The sequence below is a fragment of the Cavia porcellus genome, unplaced genomic scaffold (genome assembly GCF_034190915.1).
Source record: "Cavia porcellus strain 051 isolate PalLab524CR breed Dunkin Hartley unplaced genomic scaffold, mCavPor4.1 scaffold_23, whole genome shotgun sequence".
NCBI lineage: Eukaryota > Metazoa > Chordata > Mammalia > Rodentia > Caviidae > Cavia > Cavia porcellus.
The window spans coordinates 47,290,934-47,312,358 of NW_026947506.1; the positions used below are offsets into that span (position 1 = coordinate 47,290,934).

At 47.9% G+C, this 21,425-nt stretch overlaps 1 long non-coding RNA gene across 1 annotated transcript; it reads right to left on the reverse strand.

Annotated features, from left to right (window-relative positions):
- Nucleotides 1–4,576: 4,576 nt before the first annotated feature.
- Nucleotides 4,577–20,024, reverse strand: LOC134472534 (uncharacterized). Its single transcript, XR_010042402.1, has 3 exons — nt 19,778–20,024; nt 6,437–6,474; nt 4,577–5,468 (listed from the first exon to the last, which is right to left on the reverse strand). It is a non-coding gene; the product is annotated as an uncharacterized LOC134472534 (long non-coding RNA).
- Between the last annotated feature and the right edge of the window lie 1,401 nt (nt 20,025–21,425).

Genomic DNA, 21,425 nt, shown 5'->3' on the forward strand with positions numbered 1-21,425 from the left:
GAAGCAGTTGCTTTGTGATTGATGTAATTAGGTAAAGAATATAACCCAATATTTAAAAAAATATAACCCAATAGGTCAGAATTTTCAAAACTGATGCAATTATTTTTAAACATGGCCCCATATTAAAATAAAAGAAAAATACATGCAAATAAATGTGTTATCAAATGATGAGAGTGAATTTAGACTAAATGGAGGGAGGTCCCAAAGTAATTAATACACTGGTACTCATAAATATATTCCCATATGATTGATCATTTAAAACTGCAAGAGCTCAGGCAACCCAAGAACTGCCGCCGAGCATTAGTGAAGTATGTTGAGGGTAGAGGGTGCTGGGTGGGAGCACTGGGGCTCTGGCTCCACAGCGAGCTTGTGTGGGTCACAGCTGTGGTTCAGGGTTCTGCTGTGCAGAGCCCAAAGCCGACTGCACAGCGGGACACAGGGCCTCTGTGTACGTGTGTGTGTGATGAGAGCTAGTGAACCTGAGGACACTCTGTCTTCACACGTTTCTGGAGCAGGTCCCATCCCATGACTTCCGGTCCCTGACTTCCATCTGGATTAGGGTGCAAACCACTTAATCAGCCTCCTGGGTTCCAGCCTTGCCCTGCACCCTCCCCTCCCCCCGTGACTGGAACCCTTGGCAATGTGTCTGAATGTGTCATCCTCTTTGTCTCCCAGAGTCACCAGCATGGAGGCTGCAGGGATCTAGAGCCTGGTGCCTCCTGGTCACATGTTTTCCAGCGCCTGGAGCAGCCCTCCCGAATCAGTGCTGTCCCCACTAACAGGCATGCTCCCTGGGGCATCGTCTCACATGTTCTTGGTGTCACTGATGAAATGTCTCATTGAGTGAGGCTCCTGATGCTCTGTAATTAAAGCATCCCTCAGAACACTGGGGTGGTTCTCTATCACACATGAAATATCTTACTTTACGCTCCTATGTGATTACCGAATTCTCTCTCCCAGCTAAAATTCAAGCCTCATGAAGCCCATGCTTTCTGTTGCCTTCACTATGAGTGCACCCCTTGCACTTAGAACAACAGTGCCTTGTGTAAATAGATCCTCAATAAACACCTTACATGAATGGAAGAGAAAGTATAAAACAGAGTGATGTCTCAATTAGCAAAAAGAATCAGAGCCTGCTTCACAAGTCAAATGTCTAGCAATATCTAATTTTAATTAAGAATGGGTGGGTAGCAAAATATACAAGGAACTTCCATCCCTCAGAAGTCTGTGCTTTATTACTCAATGATTTCAGAATGGAGATTCAAAAGAACATGCTATTTATCAGCTCCTCAAGCAACTCGACAAACAGTAAATATACTAGGGGTATTAAGGAATAGCACAGGACATTGGGGAATGAAACCTGCACCGTATTTCGCTTAATGTTAAGGCAGGGTATCTAGACCTGGGTGGTGTGAGGGGGCTCATTACCCTGATCATCACTGTCTTAGCTTAAGTCTGCAATCTCAGGCCCTAAGACACATGGTAGAACCATACTGCAAGACAGCTACAGCTTTGCCCAAAGACGAGTGCCTGTTCCTTATCAGCCCAATAAGGATCAATGTTTTCAAGCAAACATGTGTAAGGGATAAGCATCAGGCTTCAGCGAGCACCTCTCAGTCTTAGAGGACTCTGCAAGAGCCAAGACCCAGAGTGTTCTGGCTAATGCATGGTGGGTGTACACCAACCTCAACGCTGGCTGTGTACACATCTCAGCCAGCAATGCAAGGCAGCTCGTGGGCCTCTGTGTACTGTGGCTCCTACTCTTTCTGGGTTGCTTGATGACACTGTGTGTGAAGCATTCTTTCTTGGGCTGAGACCATCTGACAGCAATCCTAGAGATAAGAATGTAAAAAGTTCTGTGATAAGGGAAGCCTTTGTACTTCGTTCATAGCTGAGGAACTAGACTCCAGAAAAACATGGGGTGCAGAAAGGTGGAAACTAACTAGTTCTGAATTAATGGTGAGTATAATGTTTGATACATTGTGTCAATCTGAGATGTCTAGGTGCTTAACTAAGTACCTCAGCAGTTCTACATCCTGGGGTGTAGAGGACGTGCCCTTACTGGTCGAGGGTGTTGTTCATTGTATCAACTTGAAAAGTTTAGAAGATTAAGTGACTCTTCAGGGAACCAGGGTGCTCACTAGTAAACTTCCTTATCATGTGCAAGTGGAGCTGAGGGAAATGATGTGAGTACTACACCCATCCTGAGGGAGGCAGCTTGCTCACAATATAAGGGAGCAAAAAGGCTTGGTCTCCTCCCATTTTTCTCTTGTTGCTTTTGCTGTCTTCAGCTGAACTCTGGCCCTCTGTCATGTGCCACGCTGCCTTGGAACCAGTTGATTATGGACTAAAACCTCCACAAACTATGAACTAAATAAGCCTTTCCCTTTTTAACTTTGGACATTGGGTATTTTGTCCCAGCAATGAGAGAAAAGTTACCAAGACAGTGAGCAATTGGTTTAATCACATGCACTGTCCCTTTATGTATTTCAATGGTAGAGAGGGCACCGAGGGCCAGAGCTGCTCTGTGGAAGCAGATGGCAGGGAAGCAGATTTTCCTCCTTGGCAGGACACCTGCTGGGGACAAAGTTACATTTGCTGTTTCCGCCTTGTTCTGCTTCACAAGTGGACACCATTTTCTATCAAACAAGGCCAGTAGCTGGGACATCTAGCAAGTGTCATCCTAGTGGACACAGTTTCACAGCAATCGCTCTCGCTCTGGTTATTCACACTCACCATCACATCCAAATCCTGTCCCCTGAGCTGGTTTCCTTCCCCTGTGAGGTGAGGATGGGCCCCCAAGCAAGCAGATGCCCTCCCCAACTGCCCTTCTCTGTGCACTTGCTGTGGGGACCTCTGGGCCAGTGGGCTGGGCCAGCAAGGTGGTCAAGCAGAGAGAGCAGAAGCCCGGAGCCTGGGCTGCTGCTCGTGTGGCCCAGCTGCCCCTCAGGCTGCTGCTGGCTGCCTTTGCACGCCTCCCTTTCAGAACATGTTTGTATGGTGTGAAGTTCTGCATATCCAACTAGAAGGCTTCCTCCAAGCCATGCCCACCTCAGGGTGGACAGTCCAGTGGTCCACGGCCAGTTTGTCCTAGGGCCCAGGAACAAGAAGAGAGCTGCTTTTCAATCAGAGAACCACTTTGCACGTGGGAGCCAAAGCCGGACTCCTACGCTGTCCTGCTCTGCCTCCTCCGCTGCGCTCCTCAGATGCCCCGAGCAGCTTTGTCTCCTGCAGACTCTGTTAATGCCAGCTGTGGTGTGAAAGCCTGGGACCACTGGCCAGGGCACATTGCACACCTCTGCATGGAGCTCTTCTCTGCCCCAGCCCTTTCTTGCTCGAAACAGCTAGATTTATAGTTGGGTGCAGTGAGGCACACTGTAATTTTAGCACTGTGGGAAACTGAGGGGGGGTCATACATTTGAGCTCAGCCTGGGCAACTTAGCAAGACTCTGTCTTAGAATGAGAGAGAGAGAGAGAGAGAGAGAGAGAGAGAGAGAGAGAGAGAGAGAGAGAGAGAGAGAACTGGGGATATAGCTTAGTACAAGAATCTTAGGCTCAACCCTCAGGACTAGAAAACAAAACAAAACAAATCTTCCAGGCCTGTAGCTCACCAGGCAAAACACATGGGAGAAACCCCCACCCCCAAACCTTGCCGCATGCTGTGCAGTTTTATACCTTTTGTGGGGTGCAGGGTGCAGTCACCTGTGTCTCAGCTGCCTGGACCCCACATCATCCTACTCCTCTGACCAGGGTCACTATGGGAACTTTGCCCTACAGCTTTGTGGGGCTTCTGGCATATTGACAGAAGAAGTGTTAAGGTGCTTGTTACTTCTGATGCCTGGGTTCAAGGCAGCAGAGTGTTGAGGAAAAAGATGATCTGGGTCAGCATGGGTTGGGCATTAGAGGGACTCAGGAAGCCCATGTTCACCCAGATTAGGTATGTACACCCCCTCCCCTGTGAGAGTGGACCTTTGATCTTTGGACTGGAACAAAAGTCAGTTTCCTGAAATATTTTTTTTGTTATCTCTATTAATTTCTGTACAACAGACCTCTTCCCCCAACTGTCCAGAGTCCCCACCTAACTCCTTTCATGAGCTCTTTTAACTGCAGTAATCACAATTCCAACTCCTCTTGTGGTTACAGAGCTATCCTTTTGGAAATCTTTGAAGTCTTTTTTTTTCAGATTGCTCATGCCTGTATTTGCCCTGGATTGCAACTCTAAGTAACCCAAACAAACGTATTTCTTTTCTGTTCTAATTTGATTATAGTCTCAGCCCAAGATAATGTTATCAGTGCAACAAACCAATAGGATGATGTGCTGCTGGCCAGGCCAAGGTCCCTCTGGACTGTATTTTGGCAAAGAACAGAATATTTGACACAGTCTCTAAACAGATACTATGCTTGCTGGATTCTCCCTGTTTCTGAATTGAATTCTCTTCCTGCTGAGAATTTCCAGACTGATGGGGACACTGCCAGCAGGGGAGGTGGGTGTTGACTTTCTCCCAGAAAAATAAAGGGAGGGGGTTGATGAAAATAGAGTGAATGTTTAAATTCTAAAATTTATTACAGTGAAAGAGGCATTACCATTTATCCCTCTCAGAAGACTCCTTGTCTTCAAACACACTCATCTCATCATTCCGGCCACTTTCCGAAACAGTTCTGAGAGCCCTCATCCTGAGTGTCTGTGAGGTGTGAGCAGAAACAGCTGCTGATAGGCTGAGTGACATCCGAAGAAAGACAGCCTGCAAAAGCTCAGCGCTGAGCCTTTGCCCATCTGATTTCCTGCATCTGGCACTGTGAGACTTCCGGCCTTTTCTCAAAGTCAGAATGACGATGAAAGGGAAAGGTCTGAGCTGGTTCAGGGCATGGGGCAGCAGTGACAGTGCAGTAAAGACCCTCAGGAAAGAGCCCTTCCAGAGCTGCTGCAGAAAGCGGAAGTCCAAGGCACATGGCAGAGAATGGCTGGGACTGATGCATCCGACCAGGGTGATGACAGCGGAGACTGTGCTTGTGCGTGTGGGTGGTGTGGTCAAACAGTACAGAGAACGATGCCATTAAGAATGATTTAACTGCAAAAGACACATTGCAATGAATCCCCCTCAAAATACCGTCCCTCTCCTCTCACCCTTCTTGCCACTTTCTGAAGCAGCTCTGAAGTCCTCTTTGCTGCCTGTCTTTGGTTGTACTGCTGTGGCTGCCTGGATGCCCTGAATCAATTCAAAATCTTTAATTAGGCATCCTGCATCTTGCCTGGGAAACTTAGACCTGTGACAGTGACAACTTAATAATGCTACCTCATGTTAGAGAAATAATCAGCAACCTTCAGATGAATGCATGGTTTCCAGAGATCTGCGTTCATTGCTCAGAAGAGGGTCTGGTCCAGTGTGGAAGCTCCACAGCACTGTGGACCTATGCCATTGTCGACTTCTTAGTCTCCAACTGTGGATTCCCCATGTCCACATTCCAACCTGTGGAGAGAAGATGGCTGTCGGGGAGAAAGTCAAAGTAGAATCCTCTGTTATGTCAACATAATAAACCAAAACCCCCACCCCTGGGGAATTTCTAGAACCAGTGTTCCCTTAAAGACTAATTCTTACCACTTTCTTATTTACCTGGTCAGCCGCTGCCTAGTTAAACTGAAGTTTCAGGTTAGCAATGTGGTAGCTTTTGTTACTGTAAGGAATCCCTGAGATAAATGAATGCTGAAAAGTTCACTGTGGCTCGTGGTTTTTGAGGTGTTATTCCATGGCCAGAAGGACTCAATACTTTGGAGTCTGCAGCATGGTAGCCTAGTGGGGTACTTGTGATGGGGCTGAGAAGCCACTTCATGGCTATGCAAAATTCAGAACAGAAGAGGCCTTCTCGGGAACCTCTTCAGTGATCTAAGATCACTGCTAGGTCCCACTTCTGAAAGACCCCAGAACCTCTCCAGGGACCCATACTAGGGAATAAGCCATTAGTACATGGGCTTTGAGAGGCTTTCTGGGTCCAAGTTATGGCAAGCAGCAAGTGTTTTTAGTTAAACATAGCAATTGATTTACAATTTTAACATATTAAGCAGTTAGTTATTGTTTATCCGAAACTCAAACCTTACAGGACTTCTCTGGGTTTCTCTCCTATAACTGCAGCCCTGCATGGACCTCCAGTTCTCCAGACTCCCTTCTGTGTCCTCTGATTATCACATGGTGCATCCACCCTCATGGGCACTTGGCGTCCACCTTCCTGGGGATTTGGTGGAGATGGTCACATGGCTCTGGACATCAGAGATTATCAGGAATCTCTCAAGAGTGTCATGTCCTGTACATAACCCTGCCCTTCAGATTCCATGGATCATGTTTACCCCAAACAAGCACAGGCAAGCAGGGCCAGGTCTTCAGTAAACTGCCCACCCTTGTCCACATGTGCTGTGCCCAGCTTAGCACTTCGGTTTTCTTACCTTCCGAGGATGCCAGTCTGTATTTTCTTTCCGAGACACTGTAAGTGAAGGTAATAAATAAATAAAACTTTTCCATTAGCGTTAGATTCGTGTCAACACCTTGGTCTGCTGGAGTTCCTTCATTACTGTCACTGCTTGTCTTAATGAGGTGATTAATTACACATGACTTACTGCCCGGGCCCTCCATAGAAGCAGGGTCCGTGGGACTGGTGGTGTGTATGCACACGCAGAAATGAAACTTCTAGACAGGATGTCTCACTGTATTTGATACACTATAAAATCTATATGATATTGTATACAGTATTATAATACACTTAATAATACATTATAATGTATAAAATACAACTTGATACATGATATAGTGACACAATATATAATATTTACACAGGATATATTGTATTGGTACGTTTATTATACAATATGGGTTGCATAATGCGTAGACTATGATATAATTCATAAGTAATATATAATATTTATTATATAATATCTATGATACGTATTTAATGTTAAATACAAGTAGGATATCCTATATGCTATGTAATTATATATAATAGATCTATATATAATGATATAGTGCATATATGACATACATTAATTAGTAAAGTAATAAATAATTATACACAGCATGTTTTATATGTCTTAAGAAAAAAGAGAGAATGGAAGAGGAGGAGAAGGTGACAGAAACTTACTGATTTTGATGACCCCTTCAGGACCTGGAGGCCCCGAGGACCTGCAACCTGCAGGGCAGTGCACACTGCTGGCTACCCCTGAAGGCACAGCTCCCCTTCCCTTGGGAACCTTTGTCTTTTATTATTATGCATTTCATTTAATATTAGTGACTGCTCAAAATATAGGCCCCCATAAAAATAAGAATTAAAAATTGGGAACGAAAGATGAATAGATAATTCTCAGAAAGATAAGAACAAACGGCCAATATGCACCCTAAGGTTCAGCACCTTTGGTCATCGGAGAAATGAAAATTTAAATAAAACTGAGGTTTCATTTTAGCCTGGAAAGAATGGCAGCTATCAAGCACTTGGGAACCATGGAGTTCTTGCAAGAATGTGAAGGGAAAGAAGCCCTTCTACTTGTTGCTGAGTGCAGACTAATAGAACTCTGTGGAAATCAGCAGGGAATTTCCTCAAAATATCAAGTAAGAGCTGCATTTCCACAGCTGCCTCTCTCCAGGAGTCCCCGGGAAGGGACTCTGCTCGTGCTCTTCTGCTCTCAGCCACTTGCAGTGGCCCCTGCACAGGACTGAGCCCAGCCTGCCTTACTGCAAGCCTCCAGTGTTGCCTGTTAACCCCACACAGACCATGCCTCCACAGCACCTGGAGCTTCTCAGCACCTCAGTGCCGAATTGGTTTTGGCTAAGACTGCATAGGCCCCATGGCCCCGTGCAGCTGACACGCGGAATTAACTACAGCAGCCATGGTCCTACTGGGTTCTGTTCTCTGTCCTGTCCCCGCTCTTGGTCCAGTGCAATGACAGCTGGACCACAATCAGTGCCAGCTGATGTGTGATCATGTGTGACTCCAGTCTCTCTATAGATAAACCTTCTAAAAGGATTGTTCTCTGTGTAAAATATTTCTTGAGCTAAAACAGCAGTGTATGAGAAGGGACCGAGAGGGACCACCACCACACACAATGCAGCTCTGGGATTAAAGAAGCCACAGTGATCTCTTGTAACAAAAGAAGCACCTTATACAGTTATAGGTAATATGAGGGTGACCTCGCAGAAGGAAGGGGAGGGGTGATGGTGCCATGGCGTGCCCATGGCGGGCTGGAGCTACTGGACAGTTTGAGGTGCAGGTGAAGTCAGGGTGATGGCAGCTGACAGCTGTGACTTTCCAAGGCTGGCACAGAATGTGTGTGCATGTGAGCAGTAGAGACAGAGAACAGCTCGCACATCCTGCTGTCTACAAGGTGACTGCTCTGAAGTCTCACAGGCAGGTATGCCAAGGAATTAGGGCAGGAACTAATTGTAAAGTGTTCCTTTTCAATTTCTCAAAAAATGTTTATTCCAACTATAGAAAATCTATTTCAAACAGACTGCAAACACACCAGTAAGAGGACAAATGCTATAAACATGGCCACACTGAATCATCAGGCCCAGGGTGAACAGCCACCCTTTCTGCCGGGATGCACCTCAGAAGCAAGACAAGTTCCAACCCAGTAGGCAGCGAGATGCCTGTCTCCCCTCATGACACCTGACCCGGCTCTACCTGAGGTCCATGCACCCCAGGGTTTTCCCAGCAGCCCCCTTCCTGTAATCTGCACTGCTAGCATTTCTGCATGGCCAGAAAATATGCCCAGATTTTGAAGGAGATTGAAGTGAGACCCTGATACGGGCACCAAACAAGGTCTGGTCTCTCATCTGTGGAACGTGAGTTTCTTAGCTTGGTTGCCAGTGGAACCCTGATGTAAACTCTGTGCTAGCCACCTAGAAATTGACATCACTGGAAGGAAAGCAATACTGAGAAAGGAGGACATGTATTAGCTCTTTCTCTTTTTCCTCACTACCCACCCCACAAAAGACAACAAGAGAAAGGAGTACATGAATCCTGTGATGAAATGGGAGAGCTGTTTCATTCTTAATACGTAATTTAATGCATTGTTAAGATCCAAGAACATCATTTAGCTGATGAGACCTAGAATTCAAAATGCATAGCAAAAACAAATCATAAATCACAGAATAACAGAGAGGAAAATTGATTAATCAGATTGCTGTTGAAAATAGCAAAGTCTTTTAAGAGTTGTTTCAAAGTTCCAGTGAGGAAGCATTTGATGAATGTGCTGCGCTGGCCCCATGACTGAGGCAAGCAGCTTGCAGATTGCACACCAAGGAAGCAGTGCGTCTTCTCCACTTTGGAGGAGACTTGGGGACCTGAGGACAATGCAGAGAGCATTGCAGCAGGGCTGCTCCATGTGCTGATCAACCTCACTGCTGGAATTGACATGGACACTGTCTGGCACAGTTTTGTTTAACTGGCAACAGCGCATCTGTGCAGCCCAAGGACTCTGATTCTAAGTACTCCATGGTCTGACCTTCTGGGGGCTGATGGGGAGGTCACCCTCTTGAGTGTTACTTGGTCTCACTGGACCTTCTCCTGTAACAGTACAAGTTCACAGGCGGCAAGCAGGGTGCCTCTGTTTGATCCCAGTCTTGCCTGACACACTGAACATCCAGTACATGGGGTTGAAATGGTCCATCATTTTGCTTAGATCTGCTGAAGCACACAGAGCTGCATAGACAGAGGATTGAACATGAAGGGCATGAGCTCAAGGGAGTGGACCACAGGAAACCCAGTGGGACCTATGTGTCCAGGGCTTCCCGGTCACTCTGCAGTGCTCCTTCCTTTTGGCACAGGAGGACTCTTTGGAAAGCAGGGATCTTATATTTGGTCAGTAAGTAAGGTAAGGGAGCTACCACATGGCCTGGTGATGTGGATCGGGAGGGTCTAGAGTAATAGAATTCATGGCTGGGTTGGCCCAGGAGGCTCCCCTGCCCCGGGTCCATCTTTTGGAAGCAGCATTCTGGTGTCAGTGATTGCTTGGGGTTAGTAAGTTATGAGAGGGTGGGAGGAGGTCAAAGAGTAACAGCTTCTGAGGCCTTCACTTCGGGCTGGTGCATGAGGGCACTGACATCAGGGTTCACTTATTCTGAGAAAGGCCGCCCTGCCTCGTGGACTCCCCCAGTCATGAGCCCTCTTATCTTGTGAACGCAGCACTGGCAAAGTGCAGAGTCCATCCTCTAAAACACCAGTCCCCGACCTTGGCACAGGTTTCGTGGAAGATGATATTTCAAGACACATGAGTGGGAGGATGGTTAGGGGATGACTGGAGGAAACACACCCTGCATCGATCGAGCAGGGCCTGAGCTCCTGTGAGAATCTGGCGCCCTCTGATTTGATGAGGGAGCCGAGGTGGGGATACAAGCCCCTGGGAATGGAGGACACAGAGGGAGTGTCCTCCCTCCTGCCGGGTGACCTGGCTGACAGCAGATCAAGGGCTTGCACAGGTGTAGGGCCCAGGTCTGGGGACTCTGCTAGGAGACACGCAGCATCCAAAGGAGATTCCATGGGGATTCAGCTTTGCATTTGACTGGCTGATGGTGGAGAGGAGTTTGGAGTTTAAAATCTTGCAGGCTGTTTTTCAGGGCCCCACGGCTGACTTTTTTCTAAAACCCTGGCCCCCAACAATGAAGAACACCAGAAAGAACATTAGCAATATTGATAAAAATAACTCAATAACATAATCTATCTTCTTAAAAAAAAAAAAAAAAAAAAACCTGCGGCATTAGCAGCACCATAAATTAAGCCGCCTCACTGCAGAGTTGAGCCTGGTGGACTCCGCAGTGGCTCCTGACTGATGGCCTCACGCGTGGCGCCTTGCTTAATGATGGAGGATGGATTCCCAGGACGCGTCCCATCAATCCTCTGCGTGGAGCCTGTCACATACTGTTAGAGGAATGTCGCAGTGCATCAGCTAAATCTGACACCAGAAAGCAAGACGGCTGCGAGCTCCACTCCCGAGACAAAGGCAATGGAGAGAGACGGGCAGAGAGGGCTTCTCTGCAGTGTGCCCAGGTGCGTGGCAGCACAGAGCAGCTGCGAGGAGCAGGAAAGGGTCACACTGGCGTCCCAGAGGTGGTGGAGGAGACACAACAGGTGCCAGGGCTGCAGCGGCGTTGACACCCAGAGCACGTTTTAGTGGCCGCTCCTTGTGTCTGGGGAAGCAGAGTCCCCAGCGATAGTAACCACCATCCCCTGCCAAAACTCTGTCACGTGTCCCTCCTGAACATGGCATGGGGCTCCTCATCCTTATTACAGTTTCCATGGGATTCCCTGTCACTCAGTAGCCAACTCTGCACCACATTATTAAGGGGCACAGGAAATGAGAATGACTTCCTTCCACATCCACACTGGAGCCCTCCCAGCTAGCTTTCAGGCTCTGCTGGCCATCAGCTAACTGCCCTCCCAATGGGCAGAAAGAGCTTTAATTTTAACCTATTTGTCAAGCGTCACACATTTCTCAAGGATTACATGCAGTGTGCAAAGCCCTGTGGCCCTTCTCCACCTGCACAGGAGGGTGGGAGAAACTGGTGCCGGGGAGGAAACCTCACGGGCTCATCCGGAGACAGGGAGGGGGGCTGTGCAAGACCGCAGTTCTGCTCCTGTCTCTATGGGCATTGCAGCCTCAGTGGGCAGGGACAGCCAGGCTGCTGCTGTCTGCCCATCTTGGGCCACAGGGCATCGCCCTGAAGGGGAGCCCGATGCTAAAAGGGCTCCAGGCTCGGGCAGGGGAGACCTGCTGGGGGTTTCTCCATATCTTGCTCAGATGAGTGTGGTCCCTTTTTCCAGGCCAAAGACTCTAGGTTTTTCCTCCTTTAGCTACAATGATGTGCAGTGCTTCACCATTTTAAAGATGAAAGCCCAATTCATTTCTTTACGGAATACATAAGAATCTAAAGTAAGCCGGGCATGGTGGAGCACAACTGTAATCCTAGCACTCTGGGAGGCAGGAGTATCCCAAACTCAATGTTAGGTTGGTCAGCTTAGTGATTTAGTGAGACTCTGTCTCAAAATAAAATATGGTAAAGGATTTGAAGGTAGTTTAATGAAAAAGCCTTAATTTCAATCCCCAGTGCTGAAAAAAATTCAAAAAGGCTACAAGGAATATAACAATCAGCATTGTATTTGCCTCTCAAAATGCCTGTCCAAACATGGTTATAAATGTTTCCTGCATGAATAACTCATGCTCAGGATGATCATACGCATGTATATCATCATGAAATACATGTTTTGCTTCTTGACACAGCACCGACAAATGTCATATATTGGTTATCGTCTATTTTGTTTTGTTATTTTTAAAATGTAGGTGAAGAAGAGTAAGATACGAATATATTTTGAACTCATGGGTGGGGCGGGGCACTTCCCCTTAGAAAAGTGAGTATTTGTCGGTTAGAACAGGGTTTCTAGTGCCAGGACCCACTGTTGGTGCCCATTTTCTTTTTGAGCATGAGCTACACGCATAGCATCCTTTAAGACTGAACTCAGTTCTCCTATCCTGGACACCCGGAAGGGAGCTCTTGTGCCCGAATGCAAGGACAATATCCAATCAATGAGTTTTGTTATCTCCTGCTCTTCAGTGATGACAAAGGAAAGGTCCCTGTCCAGGTCCCTTCACAGTGCTTCATTTTGAAATATCTCCTAAGCATCACACAGAGTGTGGGGCAAGGTTAAGAGCCAGGAGAAGGCATGCTGGGCCTCTGGAGTCTCTGACGCTCATTAAATCTTAAACTGCTGAAGAGGCCACCTCACAGCAGCGCTTCAGTCTACACAAGACCTGTTTCTTCTTCAGGGTTGGAGGGAGCCTGTGTGACCTACACACCCGACATGTCAACTTCACTGCTTTCCAAACAGCCTGACCGAGGACAGAGGGGACTCCTGGGTATGTTGGGTGGGTCATAGAAGTGTTACCTGGGGGGCTGCAGAAGGTATCTTGTCCACTCATCTCTGGCACTTGGTCTTTGCTCTGCTCCTAGGTAACATTAGCTAAACATCCCTGCTGCCCCACACTCTTCTGCCATGATGCTCCTATCTTGGAGAAGCCAACCATAGACTGAATCCGCCGAAAATGTGAATCAGTTAAATTTTATGTCCTCTAAGTTGTGGGTTGGGTTTTGTGTCCAGCAAAGGAAAAGCCAACAAGCACAACCTTCTAGGATGGCCATTCCGGTGGAATGCATGTTATGCCCTTGGCTCAGCACTTGCTAAGGATGGCAAAGCCACCCTCACTTTGTGCCATCTCCTCATCTTTCGTTGCGGGCTGCTCTTTAAGCAAAAGCTCCAAATGCTTTTACGCCTGATCTTTCAGCTCTTTGAGCTGTTACAACACAGGCTGATAATCAACAGCACCTTCTGAGTACTTCCGGCTACCTAGAATACGACTTGGTCCCTTGGCTGGCAATCACCAACCTTGTCTGTTGCTTGCATGCCATGGTTTGTTTTTTCTGTGAGTGTCTTCGTTTTGTTTATTTAATAAATAGGTTAATTTATTGCAGCAATGTGCTTGAGTAAGGACCTTCTCACTGAGCTAAATCCCTACCTCTTTTTAAATTTTATTTTATTTTGAGATAGGGCCTTGCTAAGCAACTAAAGTAACTAAGTAACTAAATTGCCCAAACTGGACTCAACTTTGTTATCCTCCTGCCTCAGTCTCCCAAAATGCTGGGATCGGAGGTGTGTGCCCTAACCCTGGCCATCATGTGGTTCTGAACTTCTGTGAACCACAGAATGCTTGGGTTACTTCCATGTGCTGACACCTGGCTACCCAACCTGGGGTCCCCGTGGGCTGGCCCTGTCCCTATCTGTCCCCAGAGCACAGCAGCCCTGGACATGGGCTCCTTGGAAGGATCTGTCTCTCATGGTGGATGTTCTGGGTTCTCTGGGGTTGCTGGATGCTGTAGGATACTTTCCTGATTCTGCTAGATTCTTCCTTGCTTCCCAGACTCAGGAAGTGACTGTGACGAACCAAGATTTCTGTGTTGTTTTCTTTTTTAAAGCACAAGTAATACTAGCAGAAGTGAAAATCAACAGGACCAGCATTGTCACCTTTTCCCTTGAACTGTGTCAATTTCAAGGGAGTGACATTCACAGAGCAGAGCCCGGGGCAGGGGAACTATCCCAGCCTCCAAAGTGAGAAGTGAAAATAAACAGCTACCCTTCTTTCCAGCTGGCCTCTACTGCCTGGCTAGCAGGGGCCCCTGGCTGTTTTCCTGACACCACAGTACAGATCAGGAGGAGTCAGGTACTTACAAACACTGTGGAGATACTAACTATGGCTCTATCTCTCTGCACCAGAGAGCTGGTGTTACCTACCGCTAAGGCCCATTCTGGTCCCTAGGACACATCCACCATACAAAACGGACAAAAGAACTGTGTCCAAGGATTTCACAATGCAGTGAGAGACAGAGAAAATCAGCAGGTAAATAAAAATTACACAGGAAGTCCTATGTTACATGTTAACCTGTGAGAGGGACCAGAAAGGTCAAGTTTCATGAACAAACATTTCTGTTCCGGCCAGAGTGGGTGAGGGCAGTAGCTATGCCAGGGTGAGTGTAAGCGTGATTTCCAGGCCCTGGGATGAGAGCATGGCCAGTGCACTCTGGGTGGGAGGCTGGGCTGAGACAGCTGGATGCACAAGGACTGCACGGACTTGGGCCCAGCTGTGACCGAGGGTTGATGAGCCCTGGGCTGTGCCTTGCAGGCTGATAGGAGACCAAGAGAGTACAGTATGGAAGCTGCCTGCAGAGACCCATAGGGAAGACGGAGATGGGGCACTTTGTGGGGCTGTGGGGCAGGGTGGGGTGGGAACCTGTGGTGTGAGGAGGGAAGTGAAGGTGTTCACGGCGTGGCCGAGGACCGAGACCACTGTCGGTGACAGAATCCAGCAAGTGAGGGTGCCCCTCGATGGCACTGCCAACCCATGAGGTGGGGACGATGGTACAGGCAGTACTTAAGGGGGCTGGGAATGGAGAAGATCAGGGTTTAGATGAAGAGCACTGAGTCCTCCATCTAGGGTGTCACCCCTAAATAAGAATGTCACAGAAATGTAATGCAGCCACTTTCCTGTCCTGGGGACAAAGTTCCTTGCCATTTATACTTTAAAGACAGAGAGGTTTACATGGCTCACCTACTCTGGCCAGAACAGAAATGTTTATTCATGAAACTGAACTCTCTGATCCCCCTTATAGGCTGACTCTGAGGCAGGGGGCGGCATGTGGAAGGGGGAGGGGGAGGAAAGCTGTTCGTGCAATGGCCACAGGAAGCAGAGAGGAAAGGGCACAGCAGGGACAGAATCACATCCTGACTGTGCCTCAGTGACCCCTCCAACCAGCCCCCACTTCCTCACAGCACATCTAGCCACAAACTCATCACAGGTACAGCACCCCGTGATCCAGTCACTTTCCAGAAGTCCCAGCTCCGACATAACACAGGAGGCCAAGAAGAGCTCACAAGCAAGCTCCCCACTCCAGAAGTGCAGTCAGACACTGCGCACTGGCTATGACTCCGACAAGTGTGAAGTACAAGGATTCCTCCTTCCAGATGTCGGGAGATGTGCACTTGCAGAGGAGAAGGTTCAAAGGGGCAGTCAGTGAACTCTGAGGAGGACGAGATGTGTTCTCCTGAAAGAAGAGTCACAGATGGTTTCTAAAGAGGGGTGAGACCGGCCACCTAACCCATCAAAGTCCCTCACAGCAGGAGAGGCCAGTGAGTGCTCCCCGTGCTTCCCAGTGAGTGGTCCCCATGCTTCTCAGTGAGCAGGCGAGAATGGGTCTTGCTATAAGCATTTTGGTTTGAAGGACATTTGTGTAACCCACTGAAAATACTGAAAACCAGCCAGCAAACAGAATGAAGTGTAATAAAAACAAAACAATGGAAACTGGAACCCCACCAAATAGCACAGGGCAGAGCAAAGACGGTTCCATGTGAGTCCCTAGGTGGCTGCTGTTTGGGGCTTAGTGTCCAAAGGCTCACTTAGCAAGGTTGGCTGCTCGCCTGTGTGGCTCTGGGTTACAGCCTCTATGGGGTGGACCTGGTGAAAGGCACATCGGTCCTGGGGAGACCCTGGAAGGGGAGATGGGGACCCCGCCCCTTCATGTCCCTCCCCCTGCTTGCTGGACACTGTGGGATGGGCACATGGCATCTCCACGAGCTCCTGCCCTGACATACTCCCTCACCGCAGCCTCAGAGTAGCCGGACCGGCTGGTCCTGGACCAGAGCCTCTGAACCTTTCTCACTGCACCAGGAAGCTGCCTAACACAACTGAGTAATAGTTACCCATTCTTGCATAACAGACTACCCCCAAACACGTGGTTATTGTCCCCAGTTTCCATGGGTTAAGGGTGAGGAGGCTCATGGAGTTGTGGTTCTGAGTCCCCGCCGGAGCTTCAGGGCCTTGCTAGAGACAGAGTCACTGCCAGGTTCTCCCACATACTGATCGGAAGGGTCCAGTTTTCCACACACGCTTTGAGTTCGTGGGCTGTGCTTCTCTCTCTGTGTCTCTGTCTCCGTTGGCCAGAGGCTCTCCTCCTTGTCTTGTTCAGTGGCCTCTCCATGGGGCAGAAGCATGACCTGGCAGCTTGGCTTACTCAACAAGAAAGTGCAAAGGAGGAGGAGGAAACAGTGAAGGGGTGGAAAGAGGAGGCCTAGTGCTGCTTGCTAAGCTGACACAGTGACCCAGCTGGCTGCAGCCCCACGGCGTGGGGAAGGTTGCTTCTGCTTATGTTGAAGTGCGAGAGAAAGGGAAGAGCGCGCAGGTGCTGCAGCCGCCTGCTGTCCCTGGAGGGATGGAGACCCAGCCAGTCCTTTGTTGAGCAGCTGCTTCGCTCCACAGTCATCTGACACCCTGGGTGACCTCACTTTCCAAGGTTCCCCAGCTTGAAGAAAACTTTTCGAGTGCGGTGTGTGTCGGGTTCCCCTAGACGTGCCCAGAAAGGGGAGTGAGGCTCTGAGATCACCCTGAGGGCCCCACATCGCCATTCTCCATGCCAGAGGCTTATTTATAACTTATCAGGGGCTTCCTGTAGCTTACATCCTCACCCTGCCAAGGCTGTAACACAGAGCAACACACACACACATGCACACACACACACACAGACACACATTCACACACGCATACATGTGTGCATGCACATACATGGCACATGGACACAGAAAACGAACCTTTCCTGCGCCTTCGGCTAGCATTGCTGGTTCTGATGTGCAGACCCTGATACAGCCTTCACTAATTCATTCAGAGGACATAAATACTTCTCATCTTCCCCACACTAACAGGTAACATTTTCCCCCTGAATGTCCTATTTATTTTATTACCTCACATCAAAGTTTTCTCTATGGCATCTACATTAGTGGGAAAAAAACACAAGTTAGTAACACTGACCTTCTGATTTGATTCCCTATCACTTCCCAGACTCAGGAAATAACTTCCTCATCTTTGTTCACCTCAAGCTGGAGCTCGACTTTGAATTCCTAGTCTAGCAGTTCATAGCCATGTGAACTCAGAGGATCTTTAGGGAAGTCAAGTGGGATGAATACTTGAGAAGCTCGCTCTCCGGTGCCTGATTTAACTTGCACTTAAGTTTGGCTTCTTAAGTGTCTTCTTAAGGGGAAGCAGCTCAACAGGAATCAAATAAAATTGAAGTGCCTGTTCGGGTTGACTTGTGAGATCATCGGGTCTCTGTTTCTTGCCCCAATTCCTTTTCTCTTCTCGTAAATCTTAACTCTTTTTTTAAACCTGAATCTTAAGGAAAATCAGAGCAGACTTGGACAAATATCATGTTCCCCTCCACAGTGGGCTTTGCGTTGATGACCACTGCTGTTGTGTAAATGAGATGAGAGATGTCACTGGAGCAGGGGACCCTGGCCTAGCTCACTCTGCATGTGGGACACACATCCAGGTTCTGTCTCCAGGCCCCCTGCAGTCTGTGGAGGAGACAAAAGCCATCACTGGTGCTGAGTGAGAGGCCGGGCATTGTGAAGCTGCTTTGCTTGAGTAACTCAATCATTCCAGCAGTCTTAGGAAGAAGGCACTCATTACCTACCCCTGCAGATGTGGAATGGGGGTAAAGGAGGGTAAGTGTCTTGTCTCAGTCCATTGGGTGCTATTAAAATGGAAATTAAAAATCTAAAGCCTGCCAAGAGAGACTGCCAAGGAAGCTGACCAAAGCCAGCTGGACATGTCCATGTCCAGGAAAGCTTGTAACAGGAAATTCCTTCCTTTCTGTAACCTTTTCTAACTAATGGCCTTGTAATGGAATTTAAAATGTGAAAGGATGTTTCTTTCTTTGTATAACCCATGCTTTGTATAACCAATGGCCTTGCAGTATAACCTAAATGTTTAAACACCCTTAGCAGCCCATGTTACCCACCCTGCAGTCAAAGTGTGCCAAATCTCCCACCAGTACCTCCCCCTGGATCTCCCCATAGAAGTCCCAGAACCTGCCGGGCGAGGCTCTGACTCTTTAGAAAGAACCAAGTCAAGCCCAATGGGCTATTGAACCTTCTCCATGTCATTTCTTCTCATGTTCTATCTGATTTCCCTATCACTATTATAAGCTGTGTACTTTATAGAAGACAGAGGGACGTTTATTTCACAGACCCAGAGACTGGAGCACACAGTGCCAGAATCTGCTCTGCCGGGACGAGGCCTCATGATGGAGAGCACTGTGCTGCTTAGGGTCACTGGAAAGGGCCCATGCTGAGGGAACTGCCCCTGTCCCTGAGCCTTGACTCATGGCGCTGAGTCTGCATTGATGAACATATGACAGTGAGGGTTCCAAACTGTATTTTCCACAAGGCTCCACCTCTGCTACCTCTGCACTTGGCCATGTTCGGGTGCAAACCTCCTTCCTGTGTGTGAGCCTTCAGGGAGAAACTGTACACACCCAAAAAATGTCCTCATGCAAGACCCCCAGGGTAGCAGAAGGTGGAACTGAAGTCTGGAACCCTGCTCATGCTCACTAACATAACACCCACCCCTGAAGCAACTGAGGACCCTGCAGTATCTGTGGATCCTCAAAAGGGGATCGCAAAGAAATAGCCTGTCAGTACCTCCACCAGAGCTAGCGCTCACAGCGCCCCCTGCACTTCCTCTCCAGAAAGTTCCCCAGGAGCCAGTGAGGAGCAGGGCCCAGCCCTTCTCTGCAACTCCCTTCTCCTCCACCATTGCTCCACTAGCTGGCTTCCTGGTGCTGTGGCTCCCTTCCTGACAGTCTTGTGATTGCCTCTGTTCCCAGCCCACCAGCCATCAGGCTGCCAGCGAGCACCTTCCCCCTTCAGGTATCTCTGCAAGCCTCCTACAGACGAGCTCATCAGCTGTTTCAGCAAATCGCAACATCACTCAAAACAATTTGCCTGAAGCACTGGGTATTTGGGCATCAGGCAGAGATGTGTGGACAGCCTTAAAATCAGGGTGAGAATGTTGAAGTTTAGTCAGCTATTTAATAGGACACTTTCTTAGGGTCATCGAAATTGTTGGTAGCATTGAAAAGAGTTTAACTGTACAAGGACTATTAATATGGCAGAAATGCACACGGCATCTCATGGCAGCCTAGCCTAGGCTGGAGTTGCACCATGAAGGATCCTGGCCACAACTCTTAGGGGCAGCAATGAATAAGAACAAACAGGAACATACTAGTCCCGAGAGCAAAAAGTCAGAGTAGAGACTGGCCTGAAGCATGCAGGCAGAAAATCAGGTCGTTTGCAAAATCTGTTAATTTCAGAAAAATATTTGCACAACCTCACTCATCCTTCTCCTGGGACCTCAGACACTTACCTCTGAATGCGCTGCTATGTGCTGGGTTTCTACAGTTCTGCAGGGTCTCCTTTTCAGTGTTTCTCTCCAGATGGGCTCTGTGCCAGATGTTCTGTGAGGTAAGCCTTGCTCTAGGTGAGCTCTAGTTCTAGGGCCAGGACTTCGCCTCCTCCTCCTCCTCAAGACAAGGGCAAGCTGTGCTGCAGGTCAGGGCCGCACTGTCTCCAGACCTCTTCTCTGGCCAAGGGAAGTGGGATTGAGGAAGTTATGCCGCATTTCCTGCATGCACTAATAGACTAATAATAAAAATAGAAAAATGATGCAGGAAATGGAAACGCTAGGCCAGGGAGAGAGGAAACAGAGAGCAAGTGCCAAGAGTCTGCTGGCTGTCACAGTTGAGGAGCTAACATTTCATTTTCCGTTGGCTGGAAGGCTGACACCCGGTTTAGAGACAGCCCGCTGGTTAGGGACGGTGTGCTGAGAGGACCCCACACCTCTCCATCTGATTTCCATTCTAGCTCTGCAGTTGAGCACAGGGACAGCCAGGGAGGGGCTGTTGCTAAATGTCCCTGTAGCAGGAAGGGTGAATGTCCCCTGGACCCTGGGGCCAGGCTAAGCGCTGGCGGTGCCCCTGTTCACTTCTGACACTGACAGAGCATTGCCCTCCTATGCTCTGGTAAGGAGCCAAAATCCACTGTACTGGTGAGGATGATCTAGGTTCTCTCCCTGAGAACAGGTTTATAGCCACTGTGGAGAAACAGAATTTATAATGTAAATGAAGCTCACTATTAGACAAATAGAGTCTTCTCGTCACATCGAAGTTATCCACAGTGTCATGGCTACTATGCGCAGAAGCGATTGGGAGCAAGCGTGTGACTGTGAACAGAACCGCCGTGAATTAACCTCAGTTCCTGTGGGTGTGGTTTCTTTTGTCCACTTTGTCTTTCTTTAAACATACATTTTTCCATTAATAATATAAAGTAGGAATATAGACTTTTAGCTGCTTTCTTATTTTGATTAAGTTTATTGGTACAATTTAGATAGATATGTGACCATACTCACTTAGGGAATATGGACCTGCACACGATAAGTCTTGATTCCTCTTTTCCCAATTCCCTCTCCTCCCTTCAACCACTCTTTCCCTCCTTTTTGCAAAGCTGTTTCTATTTTATCCTTCTTTCATCACTGTTCTTGTCTCTTCCTTCCTTTCCCTCTCCACCTTCCTAGGTGCCCTTTCTTTTGAACAATGTCTTCCTATTACACAATAACTATTATATACTTGGTCCTTTTGGTTTCTTACACCAGAGAAACAGTGTGATATTTACACATGTGTGACCAATTTATTTCAATTAAGAATATGGTCTCATGGCACATCCATTACCAGGAAATGTCTCAAGTTTATCTTTCTTTATGTCATAAAAGAAACACATCTTTTAAAATTCCTTCCTCTGTTAATAAGCACTTGGGTTATTACAAAAGTTTAGCTATTTCACATTGTGCTGCTATAAACATGGGTGCACATATGTCACTGTGCTATGATGTTTTCAGTTCTTCTGGGAATATATCCAGAAGGAAAATAACTGAAAGGGACCTCTAATCCTAGTTTATTGAGGAATCTCCACACTGATTTCCACAGTGGTTGCACCAGTCTACACTCCCACTAACTTGG